Source organism: Ochotona princeps, chromosome 27 (genome assembly GCF_030435755.1).
Source record: "Ochotona princeps isolate mOchPri1 chromosome 27, mOchPri1.hap1, whole genome shotgun sequence".
NCBI classification, from domain to species: Eukaryota; Metazoa; Chordata; class Mammalia; order Lagomorpha; family Ochotonidae; genus Ochotona; species Ochotona princeps.
This window is the reverse complement of record NC_080858.1, coordinates 8,685,071-8,712,706: the sequence shown is the minus strand read 5'-3', so window position 1 is coordinate 8,712,706 and position 27,636 is coordinate 8,685,071.

Here is a 27,636-nt window from a genome sequence, read left to right as displayed (position 1 = left end):
CCATTTGGGGAGTGAACCAGTGGATGCAAGATCTTTTTCTGTTTCTCCTTCTCTCTAAATCTGCCTTTCAGTTACAAATAAATAAATCTTCAAAAGAATGGAAAACAGACTGGCCCTACGGCTTTTGAAACACTGTGAAGTTGGGAATGCCAAATCAGCACGAGCTGGAACCTGTCCATATCCTCTTTTGTTGTCCTTCCCAGTGGAGGGCCAAGGAGTATTTCTGAGCCAAAGGGTCAAATGGAGTCAGAAGGAAAAGCTTTCCCCTGCGCCGGGTGGGAGGAATTGCTAGCAAAGCCGTAAGAGCCCACACACATGGGATTTGTCCCTGTCTGATGGAGGAGGGCGCCAAATCACAATGGCATAGTGGCACCTTGGCTCTGCTGGAGAAACAGCCACACTCTACTGCAAGGAAGACGCGGCTGGGGGCAGGATTCCTCACAGAGGACTGTTCCACACAGCTAAGGGCCTATCTGAACCCACACTTCTGCAGTATAATTACATGGCTTCAGGCTTTTTGTTGAGGCTTATGCACCTTAATTAAACCCATCTATAAACACTGCTTAAAGTTTTGTTTTCAAATCACACTGGTAGTACTCAGAGCTGTGCGCTTAGGATCATTTTCATGTCTCATCTGTCAGACACTTTTTGACAGGGAAAGGGATGCTGTTAACAATACTTTCAAACAACAATGGAAACTGAGCTTGTCTCGGACAAATTAGGACCTGTAAAGGAACTCATCATCCCTTCTTGAGAAAAGGACTTCAGATTTTACCCAAACGGAGTTGGAAGTTGTGAGCAGGTTCCATCAGGGAAATCACAAGATCTGATGAAGATTTTTCAAAAGAATGTAAAAAAAAAAAAAAAGTACAAACATCAGGAGAAACAGTATAGAGGGTCCTGAAAAACCTAAAAATTGAACTACCATATAATCTGGTATCCACTTGGTATCCTAAGCAAGTGAAATCAGTATTTTGTAGAGATATCTGCAGCCCTATGCTTGTCACAGTGTTCTTTACAGGCACCAAGAAATGGAAAGCACTTGTTTGTCCTATAGTGCACGAACGGATAAAGAATACGTGATGCCTGCACTTGACGCTTAAAGGGCTTTTGTAGATGTCTAAGCCAGAGATGAATTAGGTTTGAACCAGAGAGGAGCAAAAAAGATGGGAATAAATAAATAAAATAAATACCCTAGAGGTAGTGTAGGCGGGGCTTGGTCTGGGCTTGGTGTTGGGGGAAGGCTGGAGGCCAACTGTGTGAGCCTTGAGCAGACAAAATTGCTATTGCCTGAGATGATAATTTTCCTTATGTGTCAGAAAATTGCATTTATTCTAGTAAGTGACAATAACAATGGTAAAAGTCATTTTAAAAATCTTTCATTGCTCTTGGCGTGCAAGGTACTAGTCTCTGTACCTTCCATGAATTAATGTAGCCTTCCCAACTGCCCTGAGAGGCATGTATTGTTATGCTAAATATTTGACTACAGAGTGAGTGGCAGCACCAAGATAGCTGATATCCATATACAGCCAGGGAGCTGCACAGCATGGTCTGCTTCGCACTGATTCAGCAGCTCTGCCTGCACTTTCCGCCTCCTGAGCCACACTGCCTGTCTGTCAGTGTCCTCTATGAACTCAGTATATATTCCCAGTCCTGTTTGTCTTTGCAAGTGTCTCAAGTGACCCTGTGTGGTTTAAATCAACCTAAAATACGGACATCAGGATATGCCCTAGCTCCCTCCCTGCCTCACCCCTTCCCCGCCAAGGATGATCACACTCACCAAAGCTAAAGGGTCACACTTCCATCGCAAATGGGATTGCAGGTGCATCCAGCAAGTGAACACAGTGCCTGCTGCATCTTAGGAACTCAAGACAAATCTTTTTTCTGTTTGATGTTACTGATTGAAAGTGATGCAAAGTGCACCAGGCACCTCTTGTCATGCTTTAACACGCTATTCTGGAGTCACGTTCCTGGGTTCAGTGTCAAGCTCACCGTTTGTTGAGGTCCAACCCGTTTCTTAATCTCCATGCATCTCAGTCACCCCACGGGTAAAAGTGGATAACAACACTGTGCCAGAGACTAGCTTGATTTTCACCAAAGCCAGCACCCTGCTCTCTGCCCACAGTGTCAGATTGTATTTCTTAGCTCGTCTTGCAATCCAGCATGGCCACATGGCTCTGGCTGTCAGGATAAGGGCAGAAGTGATAAACGCTGCCTTCAGATGTGGCCCACACAAATCTTCCCCATGACAGGCACACCCCCTCTTCCTTCTGCTGCATGAATACAGAGGATCCTGAAGCAGATCCCAGGGCCTCTGGGACAGCACAGACCCAGACAGGAAGGAGGCGGGGTCTTGGAAGGTCTCCCTGCCAGCGGGGCCTGCCAACGGAACTCCACAAACCAAGAGTGAGTGTTCACTGTGTCAAATCAGCAGCTCAGAGTTTACCAGAGAAGCTTTAGTTAATTACTCCAACAGGTGTACATGCCATCCTCATCAGGCCCTTCACACTAAAGTGTCCAGTTTATTGTGCAAATGTATTCTCATCACATAGAAGCAAAGTGTACCCGCGAGTGTCCTTTTCCAAATTCTTTTTACAACCACAAAATAACCAAGACCTCCTCTGAAATCACAGTTCTCCAGGCAACACAGTCTATGTGCATATAAAACAGAGAGAACAGATTATATACAACAAGCAGGATGGCTGGAGGGGAGTGAGTGAGAAGCTGGCAAAAAAAATCAAAGGATGCCGCCTCAGCCCATCGGTGTTGCAGCAAGACAACACCCAGAACAATTAAATCACAAACAACAGAGATATATGGCTGACAGTGCTGGAGGCTGGCAACCCAAGACCAAGTCCACAGCAGGCTCAGTGCCTGGCGGGCCCCATCTGCTTCCAAGAAGGGGCTTAGGGTGCTGAGTCCTCCACAGCGGACACCTTCCACAGTGTTCTCACACATAGACATGGAAAGAAGGCGAAAAGACCTTACTACCTAACTACCCAGTCCTTTCGTAAGGATGCTGTTCCCACTGACGAGGGAAACAAACCGCCTGCTCATGGTCCTATCTCTGAATCCAGTCTCATTACTGAAAGAGCATCAGCATAGGGGCCCGGCAGCGTGGCCTAGTGGCTAAGGTCCTCGCCTTGAAAGCCCCGGGATCCCATATGGGCGCCGGTTCTAATCCCGGCAGCTCCACTTCCCATCCAGCTCCCTGCTTGTGGCCTGGGAAAGCAGTCGAGGATGGCCCAAAGCCTTGGGACCCTGCACTTGCGTGGGAGACCCGGAAGAGGTTCCTGGTTCCCGGCTTTGGATCAGCGCGTACCAGCCCGTTGCAGCTCACTTGGGGAGTAAAAACATCGGATGGAAGATCTTCCTCTCTGTCTCTCCTCCTCTCTGTATATCCGGCTTTCCAATAACAATAAAATCTTAAAAAAAAAAAAAAAAGAAAGAGCATCAGCATAACAGTTGGGGGCACACACTGAGCTGTGCTCTTAGGGTTTCTTATCTTTTGACTCCCAGTCTGTCCCAGTTTCTAAGTCTGCAGTCTGCAGTCAGTGCCCTAAGAAGGCTGGGGTGAAGTCTTCCCAGCATGGTTGTACAGCCGTGCTGATGGTGACGACCGTCAATGGGCTCCTTACAAGCCTGGGCCTTTCTTTTGCAGAGTCAGGCTGATCAGGATGGCATGTAAGCAGGAGGGAAGACTGGAAAAGGTTAAAGAAAGAAGGGCTGTGTCACAGAGGATCAGAGATGCCTTTTTGATAATAGGAAATAATTCCTGAGAGCCTTAGATTTTCCTTCAAAAGTACATCATTATTGCTCTAAAGTCTCAGAAAAATTTCAGAGATCCAAGAACATAATCAGCCAGTGATTAGAGTTCCACTCAAAAGGAATACTGGGAACCACAGGGAATTTTAAGCCTCTTGGTCTCTCACTTGTGTATTTTACTCATTTTTACATTCCCCTGCCAAATTTTCTCTAAACACACTGGCAGATAAATCTCTTGGAATTTGATTTTCATTTTTTTCCAGTTCACCTTCAGACTCTTAAGATGTTGTTCCCTGCCATCATCATTCACCCTCTAGATTTTTAACAGTGTCACAAATCTCAGTTTATGATACAGCATTGCCATAGATATACTACGTGGGTGACAGGGAGGACAGCTCATGTGGGTCTCAAACAGCCTTGGAGCTAAATAAGTCTATCAGGTCAAAGATACTGATGTGTTCAGAAACTTCACCTTGACAGAGATTTTCCAGCACACCAAGATGTGCCTGAATTAGGAAGCACCCGTAGAAAATAACCCTTATGATAGCTTATCACTGTCACACAACCATCATGCAAGGCAGGCACTCCCAGAGGACTGTTAGCATGCAGAGCAGACTGGCAGGATGCTCCATTTTATGAATGCATCTCAATCCAGGGAGTATACAAGCATGTGAACAGTGAAATCATTAAAGTCCTCTCTCCTTCCCTGTTTGGTAACACCCCGCATCTCTGGAAGCCTCTCATTTCCTGTCCCAGAACTACTTGACTGGGGCATCATTCCAATCATCCAGATTTTCATTCTTCATGAAGTCCAGCATTTCTCCCCAGAACTCCTGCTTGGACTTACCCCTCCCTGGACACCATACCTGCCTTCTGTGCTCTGCTATCATAACTCCATCTGCTTTGCATGGGACCTTATTATCCTCATTTCACCAACTGAGCACCATGAAAGTGCCAAGACCTGCCCGGAAGTGGTGGTGCCTTTCTCTAGGTAGGGACAGGCACAGCTGAGCAGGCCTAGCAAGAACCTCCCTTATATGATAACTTCTATCCCATGACGCCTCCGATGTAGCATCATGCCCATGAAACTGGGCCCTGCCCGCATACTTGTTTCCTGTAGAGACTCATTTCCAAAGCAATGGTTCATGGAAAATGGAGCCACCCATTGGCCTGTGGCAAATGATTCAAGAAAATTCGGAGTGATAGTACCATCTCTCAAAGGCTTCGCATAGCTGAGCTCAGGTCACAAAACAAGTCCCCTGTCTGAATGAAGACAGGCTTATTCGCCTACTGGGACTAAATTAAAAGATGTGGCCGATCTATCATAGTGAGCAGGGCTTTCATAGCATGCAACAGCCTCTGCAGCTCTGATTAAAAGAAGAAAATATCATCTGCTGTGCAGAAAAGATTTGTAACTAAAATGAAAGCACTCTCACCCTCGACTCAACATTTACTGTCAACAATCTGTCTGCTGTGTGTGCCTAGGAAAACAACACTCCCAGGCACACACACACACAAATGTTCTACTCACTATAAATCTGCTCTCAGGAACAAAAACCCAAGAGCAATTTTTCTTTACCTTTTAAGCTAAATGCTTTATGAGAACACAACAGTGAACAGTGTTAAACATGCTGCCTCCCACATAGGAAGGCCACAGGCTACCGTGTTGGTTTTCAAAAGCAGAAAGCAAAGAGTCTACCCCCTTCTGTGAGCCCTTGTCTCAGCAGCACACTGCTCAGTATTTTCACAAATACACTTGACTCACCCTAAGTGAATGATCTACCCCAGGTTTCAGCTTATTGAAAGGTGCTGCCCGGTTTTCCTTCTGCAGGTGCACGACCCTTGCTGGGACAAGGCACCTTTCTAAACCTTGATTTCCATCCACAAGTTTGTTCCCAGTCCCACAGTCAGTGCCAGCAACACAGCTTCTCGTGTATGGATTTTAAGCCTCGTTAAAGTGAAATCCAAATGCTGGGTGGCTCCGGGTTAACAACTTTTTTTTGAATAGTAAGAATATAAAACATTTCTTGGAACAACAGGCAAATCATGTTTGTTTTGCTTCCTAAGCCAGGAACATTTCCCAAAGACATTCTGACCTAAAATCTGTCAGTGTGTTTCTGATTTAGGAAATTGCTAGTATAATTATTTCAGTTTCAATGTTCTTTATGTATTAATGAAGTGTTTTCCTCCTGGAATAAACCAGAAAATAAAAAAGCAAAAAGAAACCATGTTAAGTCATTTTGTAAATATTGTTCTAATGGTCTTATTTTCCAATGGCTTGAGACATTATTCCAAATCTCATTTATTCCTATTGACATAAAGCATTCCTATATGAAGCATAAAAGTTATATGACAGAAAAGAGAGAAAGATCTAATTATCTATTTTACTTAATGTCAGTAATCCCTTGACTTGGGGCTGTGCAACTATGTAATGTTCTACTGCACATATTATTTTAAACATCCCATTTCTGTGGTCTGTTATGTCACATTGTCTGATATACTTTGGCTTGGAAAGGAGGGCTTTCCTTCATTTAATTTTCTATATAATATTCCAGCACATAAAATTGTACCCAGAGATGTTTATCTGAAGATGTATCACAAACCAGGTATGCTGCTTTCATTGTAATGAGATGTATATGGAAACAAAATCAGACTCCTCCCCCAAGTCCTAGCTTTGAAATTGAGCAAAGGTCTGGTGGAATTTTAGAGACAGCCTGGAGCCTCCCATTCAAGAGGGAGGCTTGGAAGCCTTGCTACAGAACACGGCACGTGTGTGGTGATTGAGAAGCGGATCAGATGCGGACAGCAACTGCTCCTGTTTGGCTTGGAAGAGAATGGATTTGTTCACACGTGGTTCTCCAGTATATAAAGCATGGTTATGAAGAGGAAGATAATGTACTATTTTCTCTCACCCACCATCTATTCCACATCTTCACAGAAACCCACTGACTTTACCTTGTTTTGAAACACTTGGCTTAGAGGCTGAGTCATGTTAGCGGTATCGTGAAGCTAGGTGGGAGGCAAATCTAGCCGGAAGTAAAACTGCTTTGATTCCTTGACTTTGGTTGCTCCTTTGCCAATGCAGCAACCCCCTTTAACCATTGCATAGGGCATCAGACACCTGTTACTTTTTTCCCTTCCCTATCAAATCTATCCCAATGGAAGACCTGCTAAGGTCGTGCACTTTGCTGAATGCAGTGTGCATTAAAACACTTTCAACACAGCAAGCACTCAACACCAATTCAACACAAAAAGAACTTTGGAGTTCCCACTGAGTATCAGACTTTGTTCTTTGCTACTGCCTGAAATCTTCCAGAACATACCAGTACATTTACATTTGAGAAATAAAAGGAAGCTCTGAAATCAAAGAGCTACTACAGGGCTAAATTACAGCGGCCATGTCTATTAGATATCACATAGTTGTTCCCCATCAATCAAAAGAATATTCTTCACCTTGTAAGTTAAATGATTAAATGAAATGGTGCATATGGCATGTTGATCTTTTGTTAGTATGATTTTTATCCTTACCACCACAACTATTTGATTAAAACCTTCATGTTAAATTTTTTTTTCTTTCTATGAGAAAGATAACCAATGAATGTGCCATTTTCCAAGAATTTGTACTCTGACAGCTTCATTAGTGCTAAGTCATCTTCCCAGTTTACAGATCTAAGCTCACACATCCACTTCTTAGACTAGCAGCTCAGGCAGCAAAGCTAAATGCATGGATCACTTTATGGGAGCCTTGGTTAATGGGACACAACCAGTCCATACTGGACAGCTTGGGTTCAATTCCCAGCTCCAGCTCCAAACTCAAGTTTCGGGAAATGCAGACCCTGGGAGGCAGTGATGATGGCTCAAGTGAGTGAGTTCTTGCCACCCAACTGGGAGACCCGGATTGAGCTCTGTGCGGCTGTTGCAGGCAGTTAGGTGAAAGCTAACAGGTGGAAGCACCCCCTCACCTCCTTCTGCTTTACCTCATCTTCCTCTCTATCCATTCCTCCCTGTCTCCTTCCTATTTCTCTCCACCCCCATTCTCCCCTGAAATACAAAATGTAAAAGGAAAAGAAATAAATAGACTTTACAGAGGAAGGAAATTCTTTATTTCTGCATGTCCACCTCACCCTCTAATTTGCTTACTTTATCCTGTGTAGCTTCCAGGACTTGTTCTGTCACTCTTGGGGAGCTCTTGCTCCCTGGTGGCTGGAGAGCCAAGACGGCAGGATGCACATTCCACCCTCTCTTCCCTGGGATGCTATTTTGGGTTCACTTGAACACTAAGATGTTGCAAAGGTTGTGACTTCTGTGACACTTGCTTTTTTGATCATTTTTTAACCCAAAATAATCTATATAAAATAAATCACTAAGACACACTGCATCCTGGAATTCAGGTATAGAAACAACAATTACAGTTCCTTGTCTCCAGGACACCGGTCACTCCAAATTATAAAATGATTAACTTTTTTTTTTAAGATTTATTTATTTTATTACAAAGTCAGATATACAGAGAGGAGGAGAGACAGAGAGGAAGATCTTCCATCCGATGATTCACTCCCCAAGTGAGCCGCAACGGCCGGTGTGCGCCGATCTGATGCCGGGAACCTGGAACCTCTTCCAGGTCTCCCACGCAGGTGCAGTGTCCCAAATCTTTGGGCCGTCCTCGACTGCTTTCCCAGGCCACAAGCAGGGAGCTGGATGGGAAGTGGAGCTGCCGGGATTAGAACCAGCGCCCATATGGGATCCCGGGGCATTCAAGGCGAGGACTTTGGCCGCTTGGCCACGCCGCCGGGCCCTAAAATGATTAACTTTCAAACACAGGAGATTTGAATTAGTGGTTCTGTTTTATTTTGACTTCATTTGTATCCAGGTGGAGGAACTCTCTGCCTCCACAGCTCTTAGAGAAATAACAACTCGTGGGGTCTGAGGTGTGATATATGAGACGGGAGAGGCAGAAAGCTCGTGGGAAGATTTCACTGAGATGGAAATGCTGAAATAAAAGCCCCTGTTGGACAGTTAACCAGTTCACTGACACGTACACAGATAGAGAAATCTGCAAACAATCACTTCCATGAAGGAGTGGCTGACATCCTGGGGTGAAAAAATGCAGTGCACATCTCTTATCTTTAACCCTGCAACCCAAATTTAAATGGAGAGGCTGCAGCAGCAAGCCTGGATTCTAATACCTTCTTTATGCTATACTTTGAATATCTAATATTAAGTCCAAGGAGTTATTGTCATGCTAATAGAGGAAATTTTGAATTAGACTATGCACCACCTATTAAATGCACATTATAGCATTTTTTTATCGAGCACTCACAACATGCACAGGAGATAAGGACCACAGTTGCCCTCTGGCATTCTTTTAGCAGAAGACTCTGAAGCGTGAAGCGGTTCAGGGCGCAGGGGCACAGAGCAGGGTACGGTGGAAACAAATGCAAGCCCTTGCCCTCTGGCCTCCTGCCATGCCACCACACAGCATGGCCCCTCTCCTTCCAGACTCAGTAAGCTGACATTCTCGGGCTGGCCCAGCCTTTTCCTGCTGCCAAGCACCAAGACTGGGGTTCTATATTTTCCAGAGAAGGGACACGGCACTGGGAAAGAGGAGAGATTCTGTGTCTGAAACCTGACGTGGACGTCTCTGAGACTATGACAGGAGCATAGCAGCTCTGCCCTGAGAGCAGCACATTCCAGTCAACAGCACAGATGTGGGGGCAATGCTGACCAGACACAAAAATCAACATCAAAGATAGCTTTGAAGTTCAAAAGAAGAAGTCACCAAGACAGACTGAGGTCTGTGACCCTGGGGAGGGCATCATTTCCTGGAAAGTCATGCTCAATTTCAAACAGGGAGAATAAAGGGAAAAATTATTGAGAAAACCAAGGGTCCTATGCCACCTTGCCTGATATTCACACCTGATCATCCCACAAAATGATAAATGCCAGGAAGGCAGAGCATGGAGCTTCTGGGTTTCTTGTTTGGTTTCTTGTTCCACTCTGTACCTAATGCTTAACGCCATCAGAGTAGGCACTAAATAAATAGTAATCTGATCATATATTAAATTCTATTCATCTTTATTAAGATTGGTTGAGCAACAATTATGTGTCTCTACTTTAACTGCTAGAATTATGAAAATGGATGAGTTAAAGTCCCTGCTCTCAAGGAATAAACAGATCAACAAAAGGAAAATAAACAGTGTAAGCAGAAAGAGAATGAAGAATGACTCAGACACAGGAGCGAGATGGAGCTAGCCACAGCTATAGCTATTAGTGGTAGCAATAGAGAGAGTGATCGTGATAGAGATAACGAAAAAGACCTTGGCATTATGGGGACATTTAAACTGAGTGATCAGAAGAAATTAAAGTGTGGACAGCATAGATACGGAGTAATAACTTAACCTGGTGAATAATTCCACATTTCTAATCCCAATGCCCCCAGATCCCACATGTCTGAGCACTAAAAGTCCAAAGTCTTGCTCTTGGGCATCTCCAGGGTTCCTAGGTACACTGTCTTCTGTTCATGAATTAGACTAGGATGCTGGCTAGAAGTCTCCTACATACATCAAGCTATATGTCATTATTTTTTGACACTGGCTACCAAACACGTTTCCTTCTGTTTGTCAGTCATTTTCCTAAAACGTGAGTAAGATGAAATTCTCAGTAATCTTCAAAAAGTCCATGGAAAATGGAATTACAAATAAGCTTAGTATGGTGCAAAAAAATGTTTGAAGTCCACATATAGTTTATTCATAACATGAATTTTTCCATTAATGTTTTGAAGGTTCTTATATAAAGAGATTTTTTAAATTTTTATGCCAAAAACATTGACCTTTTCAGTGAACTATCCATGAACCTTTTGAAGCATCCTCATATTTCCAGTATCTTACATAGAAGGGTTTTGCTTTCTACAGCACTGGATAGAACTGGGGGAAAAAAGTGGTATTCCTACAAAAGTTTGATGAACTCTTTCAAGCTATCCTGATGGGACGCCACAGAAGTTTTAAATCATACATCTAATCTTGTGGCTAATTCATATCTTAGACAGCATTATTGGCTGCCACTGGCCGTGTATTTACTGTTTGCACTATTCAAGTATTGATTAAATTTTCACTTACTTGAAAGGCAGAAAGGTTCTCTTGCCAAACACCCCTAACAACGGGGTTTGGGGCAGGCTGGAGCCAGGAGGCAGGAACTCAATCCAGAACTCCTACATGGGTGACAGGGACCCAACTGTGAGCCATCACCTGCTGCCTCCCAGAGTGCAAGACAGCAGGATGCTGGATTCGGAAGCAAACCCCTGGACCCACCCAGGGGTTTCACTGGATGTGGCATTCCAAGTGTCCTAGCTGCCACACCAGGTGCCTGCTCCTCTTGTGCTGAATGGCACAGTTTTGTTCTAAGGGTCAGAAGTAAAATGCCTTAGGGCACAAGACTAACAGTTTTTCAGTGGGGTTAATTACAGAAGCTGTTAGCATGGACAGGCAGTAAACAACAGGTCAAGTTGCTTCCATAGACACGGGCATGCTCAAACTGCACTGGATTCAAGTGTAGCCAACATTGGCTTAGCACTATCAGTGCTTTCTCTTGTGTGTCCCCACAAGAACAAGCAAATTGACCAAGATGTCTTAAGGACACAGAAGATTAATTTTTTTTAACAGAATAGAGTAGTTCTCTATTTTAGAACTTTTTACCTATTCTCTATCCTATGTCGTATTTTCTGCAAAGCATAGAGTTTACACTAGTACAATTTTTATATCTTTCTCAGCGATTCTCACAATTTATTCCTTCCAAGAATTATGCCAGAAAGGCTTTGTTCATCTAGAAAGAATATACTAACGCTTGCTTCACAGCTATGCAGTATGTTACCAACAATGCATCTCGGTGTTTCCTACTTCCAGATGATAAGCAGATAGAGTGAATATTTAAATATAAAGAATCTATAATTCTAGTAGACAGATAAAAAGAAACACTTTTCAGGTCTTCTCTCATTCATAGAATGGTATAGGTGAGGAGAGAAGGTGCCTCTATAGTGCTTCATTGTATTCCTATAGAGAAGAATCTATTTTTTTTTTTAATGAGAAAAAAATGCTCCAGGAAGGGCTACGAAGAGGCAGAGAGAACTTCGACACCTCATAATTTCCCACAATTCAGTTTTGCTCACATGACCTTCAGAATGCCACACCCTGTAACAGTACCATGATAAAGGAGATTTTGCTTATATAAAATATATTCTTAGGCAATCGTAAATTTAGAAGTGTTGGATCCAGAAATTATTTTGAAACCATCGTAATTCTGAAACCTTCTTCCTTTAAAACGCACCGAGAGCATTTATCATGGTAAATTTTGAATTCTGATAAGAAATGCACACACTGTCTAGGGAGTGAACTCTCCCTGGCTTACCATTGTGGGAGCTCAGCTGCAAGCGCTAGGTACACATGATATATGAAAGCCTTTGAATATGTATATGAAGCTGGTCAACCACCATCAGTAGGAAATCGGTCTTGACTTATTTTTCCTTGGTCAGGCTGGAATACATTATAGTCTCTGGCTCATCCTTTTTGTGGAACTCCTGTGAATTATGGGCTTAATTACGAAAATCATATATTATACATGCTCTGTTGAGCCAAGTTTCTCTTAGAGGTTCCAGCAGAACAGGAATGGTAGCGGGCTGCTAAACACACTTATAGGGAGGAATATTCATTAGCAGCGGTCTTTATGAGACAGTGTGTGAATGTCCTTACAAGGAAAATAAATTGGGTTTTAAATCTCTTTCTACTATTTACCAGCTGTGTGACTTTATATAAATTACTTTCAGCTTCTTCTTTCAGATTGATTGATTGATTTGAAAGGTAGAATTATAAAGAAAGAGGAACAGACTTAGAAACAAAGATCTTTCATCACTTGTTCACTCCCCAAATGGCTGCAGTTTCCAGAGATGGGCTGCTTTGAAGCCAGGAGCTAGGAGTCACATCGCTAGTATGTGTACAGGGGTCCAAGGATTCAGGACATCTTCCACTGATTTCCCAGGCTCTTTAGTAAGGAGATGTATCAAAAGTGGGACAGCAGGACCCAAATCATTGCTGATACGGGATGCCAACTCCTCAGCAGGTGGCTTTACCCTTGATCCCCAGTGCTGGCCTTGTGAACTTCATTTTAACTACAAGTTGAGTTCAAGGTATTAACCTCACATGGTAGTTAAGTTACCATAATGCCCTAACTACTTCTATTGGATGATCTACTTGTTGTAACTTCTCTGAATATTTTTGCTCTGACATCCATGTCCAATCCAGGGCAAGGAGTTAAAGGCAAGGCTTCACCATCTTTCCTAAAACAACTGTGAATGTGGACAAAATATTACACTTTTGTATTTGGGAAGAGATACAAGCAAGGTGAGTGTTCTGAGGGCCACAGCTCACCATTGGGAGGGAATGAACACAGAGCAGAGTCTGGCACTCACCTTGAGGCAAGCAGTCCAGAGCAAAGCACAGGAAGGCATGTGGCTGTCCAGGAACCCAACTCTGCAGGAAGGTAGAAGGCCCTTACCACAAATGAACTACATAGGCATGAACCATGCACGTGAAATAACAATCCAGCTAGCATGCAAGACCTTAATCACTTGTGGGGCATCAGAAGAATTCTAACAAGGGTCTGTCTCAACAGTAGGGGAAAAAATTAGCCCTAGAATAAACATTGCTCTGGTTCCTCTTGACAAAGCTTGAAGGCATAATCCACAAGTATCAACTATTCCCAAGTAACTTAACCATGTCCAGGAACAAAACTCCAGAATCATGCTAAGAATAGCCCACCCCCTTCAAAAAAGCCATACACTCCCAACAAGGCAAACTCTGAATGTCTAACATCTAATGAAAAACCACAAGGAGAAAGTGGGGAAAAAGGCTGATCCAGAGTGACATGAGCGATCAAAATACTTTATGTGGGCACTGAATCAGTCAGAATATGTAATTCTCTCTCATATACTCAGAAAGCTAGCAGTAAGACTGGACATTTTAAATAGAGATACAGAAGCCACTAAAAGCATACGAATTGAACATTTAGATATGAAACTTATCACGTTGACATAAAGTAAAATGCAGTGGATGAAATTAAGAGCAGACTAGATGTTTCAGAAATAAAGATAGTGACCTTGAAGACATAATTATATAAACTATCTTCCTCATGGGACAACTTCAAGTGACTGAACTTACAGGTAACCAGATTCCTAAATAGAGTCATCAAGGATCTTTGAAGAAATAATGGCCCTAAATTTTTCCAACTGCATAAAATAATAAACATGAACTTAAGAACCTCAATAAATTTCCAGTAAGGTTAATGAAAAGTGCACCAAGACATATCATCATAAAACTTGTTAAAGCCAAGGAGGAAATCATGAAAGTTACTGGGCAAAGACAGCACACCACAGGATAGAGGTCAACAGGATGGCAGACTTCTGATAGAAATGAGGTCAACCAGAAAACACTGGAACAACATCTTGGAAGAACTAGAAGAAGCAAGTGGCTACCTATAGTTAATCACCCAGTGAAACTATTCTAGAACAAAAGGTGAAATAATGTTTTTGGACATATAAAATGAGTCAATAACATAACTATAAAATGTTAAAGGGAATATTCCCAAAAGAATGAAGTAATAGCTGATAAAAACTTGGACCTTAAAAAAGATAGTAGCTATCATGGTTAGATGAGGAATGTCTTATTATTTAAATCTTCTGAAACGTTTTATTTAAGTAACTAGAGTGAATACTTTAAAAAGTACTGCATATGAGAAAAATGGTCATTTTTCCATTCAATTGTTGTTTATAACCATTGTCTATATTCCCATCTTATTCAATGAAGCATTATGCCTTTTTACTGCATTGCAAATTTAAAGTATGCTGTCTCAAAAAATAAAAATATAAGGAAAAACCAGAAAGGGAAACATGGTGAGAGAGAGGAAGAGAAAATTATTATATTATTATATTCCTAAAATTGCATTACAAGCAATTTAAATTTGTTTAAATGAATAAAATTTTTAAAAATTAAAATCCTAAAAAATAAATGAAAGCATCTGAGCAAACAAAAACTTTTTAAAAGTTAATCAACAGATTGAAGTAAGATGTTATTAATGCTTTGTGGGGCTTATAGCTGATATAAAAGTCAAATGTAGGAAAACATTACCAGAAAGACCAGAAGAGGAGAAACAGAAGCATATTTTGTAGGGTCTTAGACTTGAAGTGATATAATAATACTTGAAGTTAGATTGCACAAAAATAACCCTGCATACTAAAATCTCTAAAACAGTAACTAAACCAACAAAAGAAATCCACATAGCTAGTACACCAACAAATGAGATGAAATAGAAACATAAAAAAAAAAACACTCATCCCAAAAATGTTACAGAGAAAGAGGGAAAATTAAAAAGAACATACTTACAAACAGAAAGCAAATGGCAAGGAGACAGATAAATAATTGCATAGAACACAAAGGATCTAAACATATCTATTATAAGCAGGTAAAGCCATGCAGCCAATGACAGGCTTAGTAAGTCATCAGTAAGTCAAAAGGATATAATAAATGGAAGGTGCTCATGTGAATTAAAATGACAGCTAGAGTGGTTTCCTAAATGTAAGAGTAAACAATATCATGGGGCCACGAAAGGCATTTCAGCGTGCTCTGGGGAGCAAACCAGCCAAGAAGTTGCAAAAATTGAAAATACAGACAAATGTACAATTATCACTCATTATCATTCATTAATGTTTTTTTTCAGGTTACTTAGGTATTCAATTGATTCTGATAATGGTCCAAGTGTAATTCAGTGAAGAAGTTGCCTTTTCAACAAATGATGGTGGAAACATTAGCACTCAAGTGGTAAAAACAAACCAAAACAAAATACCAGTGCATTCTTCCCACAACACAAAACCAAATCCACAATCATGAAGGACAAAAAAAAAAAAAAAAAAAAAAAAAAAAGAAAAGAAAGAAAAAAAGAAAAAGAAAAAAAAACCTTATAAATAGAATTCATCAACATGAAGAACTTTCTGATCTTTGAAAGATTCTATTAAGAGAATGAAAGAGAGAGGTTAAGGATTAAGAAACACTATTTTCTTTCACATCACATATCTGGTATAGAAAGTGTATTTCAAATACATCGAGCACCCCTGCACAACCTACTAAAACAGCTACAATTAACAAGCATGAACCTCCTAAATACTGACAAAAATGTGGAAGAACTGGAACTGTTGGTCCCTGTGTGTGGGACTGTAATATGGTTCAATGATTTTGGAAAACACTGCACAGTGTCTTCGAAAGTTCAATACACACACCTGTTGCTACATAATTCAGGTTACTTTTTTCATATTTACCTAAAAGAGAGAGAAGCTTATGAGTGCACAAAGACTTGCATACAAGTGTACAGAACAGCTGGACTGTAATAGCTTTCCAAATATTAATTAATGGATAACCAAATAGTAACAAGCCCATGAAATGAAATACACCAAGAATGAAAAAGAAAATGAACTATACAGACAATGGCATGGATGAATCTCAAACTAATCATACTAAGTGAAACAAGACAAAACAAAAAGTCCATATTGGATGTCCATCAGTTCAGGCTAGTATCACAAATTCCCAGAAGTTTGGTGGTTTAAATGACCAACAGTTTATTTTAATAATCTAAAGGTGTGCTCTTTCTCTGTTTTCATTTTTACTTATTCTTCATTTTCCTTTTACTTTAAAGGCAGAGTGGCAGAGAGATAAAGATGAACAGAGATCTTCCAACTACTTGTTTACTCTCCAAATACCCACAATGGCTAGACTAGGCCAGGTCAAAGTCAGGAGCCTAGAACTTAATCCAGATTTCTTCCATGAGTGGCACAGAGCCAAGTACTCGTGCCATCAGGTAGTGCCTCTCAGGGTGCACAAGAGCAGAAAGCTGGGTCAGAAGTTGTGTCTGCAGCTAGAAGCAGGGATTCCAGTGTAAGATAGGAGCATCTTAAATGGCACCTGAACCACTGTGCCAACCACCTGCCCCCAACATTCATGTCTTATAGCCCTGGAAACTGTGGCCAGCAGACCTTGGGATTGATGAGAACCCATTTCCAGCTTGCAGATGACCCCATGGCAGACAACAGGACAGAGAGAACAGCATCTCTTGCCTCCCTCTCAGGACTCCAATCACATTGCCTTCCTAAAAACCCTACCCTCAATGCCATCACATTAAAGGTTAAGATTTTATCAGGACTCAATACTGTATGGCTTATAGGAAAATCTAGAAAGTATAAAACAAGCTTACAAGGATGGAAAAAAAATCAAGAGTTACTTGAGAATGAGGTTGGGGAAGGTTGGGAGATGTGGAGCAGGCTCCCGGCTCCTGGCTTCAGATCAGCTCAGCTCTGGCCGTTGAGGCCACTTGGGGAGTGAACCAGTGGACAGAATATCTTCCTTTGTGTCCCTCCTCTCTGTATAGCTGACTTTTCAATAAAATAATAGGTAAATCTTTAAGAAAATTCTATTCCAAACACTTCTTCTTTTTTAAAAAAAGGATCTTGAACTTGAATCCTTCTTTTTAAAATTTTATTAATTTTTATTTGAAAGGCAGATTTTTATGGAGAAAAGAGAAACATAAAGAAAGACATCTTTCATTTGCTGATTAATTCCCCAAGTGGTTGCAATGGCCAGAGTTGAGCTGACAGAAGCTGGGATCTTCCAGGTCTGCCATGTAGGTGCAGGGGCCCAATGATTTGGGCCATCCCCCTCTGCTTTACCAGGCCATATGCACTGGATCAGAAACTGAGCAGTCAGGACACAAACCAGGTCCCATACGGGATGCTGGCACATTAGCTGAGGATTAGCACGCTGTATCACCGCACCTCCTCCTTCCTGCTTTTTTTTGCATTAATATAGATGTTGCATATTTTACTGAAAAATATGTTCACATAATGAAACACATGACATCACACACCTATACTGCACTGCAGTAACTTTGCAACACACTTTATATACATTCACCACCTCATTTATTCTAACTATAGCAAAGCTGAGTTAAAAGGCAAATGTCGAACACCATTCCTCTTGCCTAGGTCTGCTAAGACTAAGCAAATATTATTCCTGACATTTGGTATTGCTGGTAAACAGAAGCCATAAAAATTTGTGTTCCTTGACCGCAGGGAGCTACATCTCAGATAAATTGAGAGAAGAGAGTAATTCATGACACATGGAAGGAATGTTTTCCCAATATCCAGGATGAGCTCAATGAATGGGAAGGGCTTTTGAACTTTGAGTCATAAATGCACTGAAACAATTAAGATTCTGCTGGGAAAGGCTATAGCCAATTTACATATTATTTAGATAGTATTATTTGGAAACCATCTGTTCAATATTTTAACTTTGACATTACAGCACTTCTTAAGCTTTTTACTGGAGTATCACATATACATAAGAGATGTGTATACATAAATCATAATCCTGTATGTAAATGAATAAACAGAATAAAAAACTCATGGGCAACTCACAAAATAAGCATCTCATAGACCTGGCGCCCACATCAAGAAATAGATCACCTCCAGCACCTCAGAAGTATTCTCTTCCCATTCTTAGTACTGCCAAACCAATCACTTGTCTACATTTATTTTGTCTTTTTTCTAGTATGTAAATGGAATCATAGCATTAGCCTTTTTGCTAATTATTATGCTTTTAGGCTTATTCTGTATTGGTGTGTGCTATAGTAGTTAGTGTAGTTTCATTGCTGTGTTGTATGTAACTATACACATCTTTTTTTTTTTAGATTTATTTATTTTTATTGGAAAGGAGGTCAGATATACAGAGAGAAGGAGAGACAGAGAGAAAAAGATCTTCCAGCTGCTGGTTCACTCCCTATGGGAATCTGGCACTTGCAAGGTAAAGATTTAGCTATTGAGCCATCATGCTGAGCCCTATACACTTCTATTTCAATCCACTTCTTCATTCCAATATTAATAGGCATTTGGATAGTATCCACTTGCTGGCTATTAGAACATTTCATATTTGTTTTAAGTACACATGTATATGGATTTTTTTCCTTTTATCTCTGACATGCATAAATTCAGCTCTGATAGGTAAAGCATAGCTTTCTGCAAAGGATGTGCTAATTTGCATTCCTACCAGAGGTGTATGAATGGCAGTTGTTCCGTGTCCTTGCTGTCACCTGGTCTAACGGAAGCGCTTAATTACCTTATTTTAATTTTTATGGTCTACTTGTAACTTAAAAATCAAGTAGATTTGAAATACTGAAGCTTCAAAAGATAGAAACAATGAAAAAGAATAATCACTCTTCACAATAAAGCTAGGCAGGCCAATCCATCCTGACTCAAACAGAATGTTGAAACTGATACTGAATGCAAGGACCTGCTCTAAGAACACTGCTTGCATGGGAATGCTTGCAGTAGCATGACTGGCTTAATAAGTGCATCGTAACCAATCAATGATTCTTAGCCTAAGAGTTCTGACAGCAGTTTGGAAGACATACGAGTTTGTTGACGAGAGGAAATTTTGGCCATCTGGAAGAGGTGGGGAATAAGGTAATTTCTCCTTATTGGTTGTATGAAACCCAAGAGATGGTTAAAGTTAGAATGACCCAAGTGCTTGGACTCCTGCAATCCATGTATGAGACCTGGATGAAGCCCCTTGCTCTGGTCTGGTCCAATTCTGGCCATTGTGGCCATTTGGAGAGTGAACCAAAGGATGAACAATGTCACGCTGTTAACTCTGAGTTTCAAATAAATAAATATTCAAAAAGCAAAAGGTCATGTTCAGTTTGAATCTCAACTCAACCACTGAAAAGTTCTCCACAAATTACCCATCCACTTTGAGGCATTCTCCTACCCTTATTACTGTGATAGCAGAGATTTTTGGGGGGCCTATCATCATTTCTAAAAGTCAATCCCACACAGAAAAGGGATGCTGAAAAGACTGCAATATTAGGCTGCTCTCTGTTAGAATTTTGTGTCTGTAAAGACTAAAGGCGCAAACAGAGATGTTCAGTCAGAGGCTGAATCTGAGATCAGCAAGAATGACCAACTTCACGCTGGGACGACCAATTCATACACTGCAAAATGCAGGGGAAGGAGGCCTTGTGCACACAGCTGCTGCAGAATTAAAAGGCTAGTCCCTTGGCTGGGGTTCCGACGAAGTCTTAAGCAAGGAGAGAAATACTGTTGGAGGAGGCATTCTCTCTTCCTTAAGCACCCTGCCTCGGACGCCTGCTGGAAGTGGGATTAAAAGCAGTGAGGGGTGGGGGACCAGCAGCTGAGCTCCTTGCTCTCAGAAGCAGACAGACAGCTATGAAACCTCCACTGCTTCACCACCACGACAGCCCAAGACAGGCATAAGGAGGTAGACTTAAACTGCAAGAGGAAAGACTAGGGATCCAAATGAAAACACATCTTAGTCACTAGTGGAAGCAGCCACCATTTTTAGTAACTCGTGGAAGCAACCGCCATTTGTCAAGCATTTGCTGTTATCTAAGCACTGTGTTAGGCACTCTACAAGGATTACTTTAATATCCTCCTGATCCTGCCTGGGTAAGTACTTCTACTTTTTTCAGATAAGCAAATGGAAGCTTGAAACAGTACAAATCTTGTTCATTCTCGAGCCATTAGTTTCACCAGACTTACCACCGACTTTGTTCAAAAGTCATGTTGTTTTTATCTCGGAATATTTGTCAAGCTGTGGGCTTGGGAACACTCATTTTATGGAACAGTCAGAGATACCGTGTTTGGAATAAATATATTTGAGAAAGGCTGAGTTAAAAAAAAATAAAACTTTAACCAAGTATCTTTACTATCAATGTTATAAAAATACATGGGTCCCAGAGCCTATGGGACTGTATCATAAAATTAACTAAGTTATTAATCAATTTTTAAAAAATACATGGGTAATACAGTCATGCAGGATGAATCACCAAGAGAGCATTTTACAGTCTAACATCTAGCATTTTCAAATTTATTGGGCCTCAGAACTAATTGCTTTCTGCTCTAGTTGGATCTTTAAGAACTCATCCTGTGTGGTACAGAATTTAGGAAAATCCACAGTGTACTATCTGTCCCACAGCCTCCTTCAACAAAATAAAAAGTAAGAGAGTTCATGCCATCACAGAGAAATGCATGGTTCAAAACTTCAGCAGCTACTTGGTCTTTGCTATCTCCCAAATATATGGTAACCTGTGCCTGGTTTATCTGTGTTGGGAGTACCCAAAGGATGACTATTCTACCAGAACAAAACTCCCCAGGGTCAGGAAACTCCACCATCTACCACAGCTCCTTCTCCTCTGCTAGGGTTTGGGTGTGATTTGTTCCCAAGGGTCCAAGTGCTGAAAGCTTGGTCCCCAGTGTGGCAGGGGGAGACAGTGACGCCTGTTGGGAGCTCTGTGCATCACCAAAAAGCCCTGCTTCAGAAGGAATTAAGGTCACTCTCATGGGACCCTGACCTAGCTCCCAAAAGGGAGTTGTTCTAAGAGCAGCAAGCCTGGCCCACCCTCTCCCTCCCTTGCTTTGTATGGAGATATCAACACTTTCTCCCCTCCGTGTGTTCCCGTCATTGCCACTGCCGTGGTGTGCTGTCAAGAGAAGCCTCACTTAACTGAGCGACTGCAGGCATCAGACTGTGTGCTAAGTAAACCACTTTGCTGCAAAACACCAGCTGCCTCAGGTGCTTCATGATAGTAACAATAAATAGAGAAATATATCTTCCATGCTTGTCCCTAAAGTCCATTCTTGCCACCAAAGAACCGTGAGACAAGTCCTCACCCCAAGGAGGTATGGCTCCATAGGAAGTACTGAATTGCTGTGTAGGTTGTCGCCGACCGTCACTAAGTGAAAGCTGCAGCATGCAATAACCCATTTCTGATTTATACAGGAAGGATCCTTGGGTGAAAAATCCTAGTCTAGGAAATCTTGAGGGTACAAGTCCAGCAACCCAGTGGTCCAGATCCTCTGCTCTCTGATATTTCTCACCTTCCACACTGCACACATGAAGAAAGGCCTCACAGGCAGCCACCTGATAGCAGGTAGCAATGGTCCCTAGACCCATGCCAGGGTTCTCCTTAGTGTGACCACGACTGGCAGAGCTGTCAGGGATGGACCTGGGCATCACCAAGCAAAGGATTTCAGCAGGCTCTCTCAGTACCCACAGAACATTCTTCCTAGTGCTAAAGGCTTTATGAATATATGCAAGTGGATTTTCAAATGCTTTTAGAAGATGTGTGTTTAAACTATGCATCCATTTCAACTGAGGAGTGGGGCATCAAAACAAGCTTATTTTCAATTCCATTTTTCCATTAACTTTTGAAGTTCTCTCCTGCTCTAACAAAAATGTTAGGTATTTATTCTCCCTCTTTGTCATAAGATTATTGGGGAAAGAAAAACACAAAAGAATATGAAACTATCACTGAGATAATTAATTCTTTGAATGTCTGAATTCTGTTAAATCTCTAAACGCAATCTAATATTTATGGACTGCAAATTCTCAGAAACTAAGGACTGTTATTGATTTGTCTGATCCTCACAGCTCTTAACTCAATGATCTGTAGCGGCTAAGTACTCAGAAAAGAAAAATGAAGAACTTGCATTGCAGTGTAGCGCAGGCAACCCATAGGGGGAGCTGATTCATGTTCCCGCTGCTTCTAATCCAACTCCATGCTAATGGCCTGAGAAAGCAGTGCAGGATGGTCCAAGAGCTTGGGCCCCTGTACCCACAAGGGAGATCCTGAAGAAGCTCATAGTTCCTGGTTTCAACTTGGCATAGTCACTGCGGTTTAAGCCAGTTGGGGAGTGAACCAGTTGAAGGAAAATCTCTCTCTTTTTTTAAACATTTATTTAATTTTTATTGGAAAGTAAGAAATACAGAGAGAAGGAGAGACAGAGAGGAAGATCTTCCGTCCAATGAGTCACTCCCTAAGCAGCCACAATGGCCAGAGCTGCACCAATTCAAAGCCAGGAACCAGGAACTGGGTCTCCCACACGGGTGCAGGGTCCCAAGGCTTTGGACCATCCTCAACTGCTTTCCCAGGCCACAAGCAGGGAGCTGGATAGGAAGCAGGGCTGCCGGTACACAAACTGGCACCTACATTTTAAAAGAAAAGTAGAAAAATAATTGTTAAAGAAGTAAACTTTTACCAATTTCATATGAGGTCTCTTCTTGGATAAAATTTTGATTTTTTACAAAGATTTATTTGGTTCTTTTTGAAATGCAGATTTACAGAGAGATCTTCCACCCACTGGTTCAATCTCCAAATGACCACAATAGTTGTTCCAAATCTAAAACAAAGAAGTTTCTTCTGGGTCTCTCATGGGGGTACAGGGGCCTCAGGTGCCCGCAGAGCTGCATTGCTTTTCCAGGCCATAACCAGAGAGCTTGAGTGCCAGTGGGACAGCTGGAACATGAACCGGTGTCCAGATAGGATAAGAGTGCCACAGGTATAAGATTAACTCAAACATGCCACTGTGCTAGCCCCAAATTTTGGAATAGCTATTAATACCTTGGAAATAAAATATTGCATTTAGTATTTTTAAGCAGAAATTTGGTAAAAACGAGTTTATACCTTAAATACGGAACCTGCCAAAACTATGTGATAACTATGTTCTCCTTTTCAGAATTAAAGTATATTGATAACTATTCCATCACTATTTGGAAACAGGCACTGGGGTAGAGGTTGTGGCACAGCACGTGAAGCCACCGCTTGGGAGACTTAAGTCCAATGTCAGAGTGCTGGGAACAAGTCTCACCTCTACTTCTGATCCAGCTTCCTGGTAACTTGCACATCTGGAAGCAGTGGGATAATGACTCAAGTACTTGGTTGCCTGCCATACACATGATAAACCCAGACAGAGTTCCTGGGTCCTTGTTAGGTTTTAAACGCACTTTGAGTTCCTTAAGTTCTCACGTTGTTACGTGCAGCTAATTCCCACAGCCAAGTCCTTTTTTTTTCACGATGAGTTTACCACAAGCCAAAATTCCAGACACAATGATGTATTAGGAGGTCCTTTTATTCCAACAGGGTAGGAATGGGAGCAGAGATGCAAGGGGAAAAAACTAGAAGGGACATATCTTCCATGGTGGCAGGATAGAGGCTGCCAGGGCAGGGGAGGGGATGGGGGAGAGCCAAGTAAGAAGGGAAAGGAAGAGAGAGGGGGAAGGAGAAGGGAAGGGCTGTGTGGGCTGCGTGTGCCCCAGGGACTGGGGGCTGAGATGATCTGAGCCACAGGTAGATGGGTGGAGACTAGGGGAGGGGTGGTGAGAGACTGGGGAGTGGGATTCTCAGGTATGGCGCCAGGTTACATCTGATTGGTGGATAACTGGAACACCGCAAATTTCACGAGCTGTGGGGAAGGGAAAGCAGGAAGCGGCACCAGGTCCAAGATGGGATGTTGGAATCACTCCTCACAGTCCTAGCTTCAGTCTGGCCCAGCCAGCTGTTGGGTGCATATTTAAGTTCCAGTAGATGAAAGATTCTCCCTCCCTCCTACCCTCTCTCTCCCTTCTTCCTTTCCCCTTTCTGTCTTTCCCCCTCCTCTCTCTCTTTCTGGCTCTCTTTCTTACTCTTTTTCCCTCTTTCTCTCTTTGTTCCCCCTCTCTCGCTCGCTCTCTTTTTCGCTCTTTCTCCTTCCTCTCTCTCACACCTCTTTCTTTACAGTCTCAGTTATGCTTACCTGAGGATATGAAAAGCATTTCAAATGAACAGTGTCTCTGGGGTAGGCATTTGGCCTCCTAGTTAAAGGAGCCCTTATCAAAGTACCTGGATTCATGTCCCAGCTCCAGCTGCCTCCGAATGCAGCATCTGGAAGGCAACAGTGATAGCTCAAGTGGTTGCTTTGTGCCAGCCATGTAGCAGAAGTGCGCTCAGCTCCAAGCTCCCAGCTGTGGCCCTGGCTGGCAGCTGTGGGCATGTGAGAGGTGAATCAGTAGATGAAGGCTCTGTACGTGTCTGCTGGCGTGCTTCTCTCTCCCAATCTCTGCCTCCCAAATACGTGTACTTACGTCTCTATTTCTCTGTATAGATATTTTATATACCTATTTCTTACATAAGCACTGATAGTATTTCAGATGCAATCTGAAGACATGAAATGTCAGACTGTCAACACATGGAGATCTGCTTGCCGAGGTCTCTGCCTTCTCATTTTACAAGCAAGAAACTGAACGCCAGAGGGGTGTGGGAACGTGCCTGGACCCCACAGCAAGGGACTGGTTGTTTGGAAGCAAGTCCTCATTCTTCTGCTCAGTTCTGCAGCTTGCTTCCCTCCAGTGCTGACCTCCCAATCCTTTCAAACCCCTGTGGACCTGGGGCGTTCCTCCCTGCGCATCAAAGAGCCAACAACCTCTTGAGATGCAAGTGGGTTTGGGGTGTTTTGTTTCCCCTGAAAACACATTCTTCCACATCATTCCTTCCTAGGGCTTTGGCTCTAAGACTTTTTTTTTCTCTGAGCAAACAGAGATCTTATTTCCATCCTCCACTAAGCAAGATCACATGATTCCACCTTGAGTTTTGAAGCAAGATTTGCCTGATAACCATTTGTGGATAATGCATAGGGTATTAGCTTTCATAATGAGTTAATCCTTCAAGAATCTCACTGAAACTCAAAAACCACCAGCCTTTTATTATTTAGAAGACTTTACAGGTTAGCTAAATCCCTTCGGAGACACATCCTTTAATACACTAGCATGAAATCTCTCAAACAGGTTATGCAATAGAGGCAAATCATATTTTCTTGAAATACAGAGTTGAAAAGTCCCCGGGAGAAGGAAGAACTCAACACTGGGTCCAAGACCTAGATTCCAGCTGTCATTGTCCTCAACAGTCACTTGGCAGTGACCTGAACTCTACATTAACTCAGAACTGAACGATGGCACATAATTACACTTGGCTTAACATAGCCTTTAGACAAGCTGTGTTTATTTTATTTACATATCTGTCTATTTGATAAATCTGGGTTGCACAATATAGCAAGTCTTTCTTGGAACTTTTTTTTTTCCAGAACAAAGACAGTCTCAAGTAATCTCACATGCACTCCTTAGTGAAGAAAACATTTTTTGACTTTGAACTATAGGATCTCTTGGCATGGAAGAAGTTAGGTCTGTTTCTTCAAGGTTGTTTCCAGTTCTCCAGGCTTGAAGGAACCAACAGAAGGAGGAACAAGAGAGAAGGCACACCAGAGGCAGCTCTGTCACGCTGAGTCTGTATCCATGGCTCTGGGGGTCAGTTTCTGCTTGGCACCAGGAAACAGGCAGGCCTGCTCTATGTCCCATCAAAAACAGGTTCAAGTGGGGCAGTGTGATTTATCAGCCCCAGGGGTCCCGGAAAGGTCTGCCCCGGGGGAGCAGAGTGCCAACAATGCCTCTCCCCCACACTTCTGCTTCCTGCACCACTCCCTTCAGCAGGAGAAATGATCTGGTGACTGGACATGTTCAGATGGATGGCTGTATTTGGTGGCTATTGAATGAAGCAGGAAAGCACAGCCTGAGAACATCTTAGCAAAGCCAACAGGTCATTTGCCTCATCACCTTCCGTCCTTGTGTAATATCCCTAATAGTTACATAATAACTGACTCCAACAAGCTTCTCTGCATGAAGTACCTGTTCTAGTGAAACCAAAAGGCTGTGTACTCACTAAAAACGATCCACTTGGGAAAGTACTTCATTGATCATTACAAAGCTTTTGTTTCCATTGTCAGCAAGTGCATATTTAAGCAACTGTGAAACACACACATACATTTTAAAGAGTCAGCGCTTCCAAGGTCTTTAAAAAAAAATTCTCCCGTAGAAATGAAGCAAAATAGAAAACCTTTTCAATAACATAGGATATTTAGTCTTATTCATACCACATACTTCAAAAATTGTTATTTTTATAACTATTCATGAATGTGGCAGTATTTTGATTACTTCTCTATGTAAGACTATATAAGATACAATTCTTACCAACAGTCTAAGGTGTAGTTATGTAACAAATAACATGTATTCAGCTGCATTTAAAACAAAAATATTTCTCAATTTGAAAGAAGATGAGGGTGAGCAAACGAAGGACAGAGAGAGATCTATTAGCTGGTTTACTCCCCAAGTGCCCACAGCAGTCAGAGCTGGGCGAGGCCAAAGCTGGGAATTAGGAACCCTATCCTGGCCTTCTGTGTTGGGTGGCAAGGTCCCAACTACTTGAAGCATTAACCACTGCTCCACAAGGTGCGTGTGCCAGTCAGGATTCAAACTCACATGATATGTGGCTGCATCAAAGGCTCACTTGTTTGTTATACACACTATATCCTCACTCTTCTGTGTAACTTTTAAAACTGTCTATGCATGTATCTATCCATCTATTTATTTATTTAACAGGCAGAGTGACAGAGAACGAGCAAGGGTGGAGAGATCTTTCATTAGCTGGTTCACTCCCCCAGATGGCTGCAATGGCTGGCACTGGGCTAGAGTCAAGAGTCAGGAATTCCAGCCAGGTCTTCCACACAGTTGGCAGAGGTCTAAGTGCTTGAGCCATCCCTGCTGATTTCTCAGAAGCCTTAGCCAGGAGCTGCATCAGTAGCAGAGCATTGAGGATTCCAGCCGGTGCTCCGCTATGAGATGTGCCGTTAAAACAGCTGGGGCGCTCCCGACGTGGTAAAGCAGTAAATTAACTCACTAGACCACAACCTGGACCTTTGTGTGACTTTTTCATCTACCACCTATGTTTATGGTTTGCCTGAAATCTGGACTCATTTTGAGATATAGCGTCAGCTGTGCAGCATCCAGGATGTAGGCCGGGTCCCTGGGAAATGGGGGCCAATGCTGAATTGCAGCTGGACAGGCTTGCACAGAGTTTTAAACGGGGTCCTCCCCTGATATGCTACTGAAGCAGCTTCCTGCCATCATG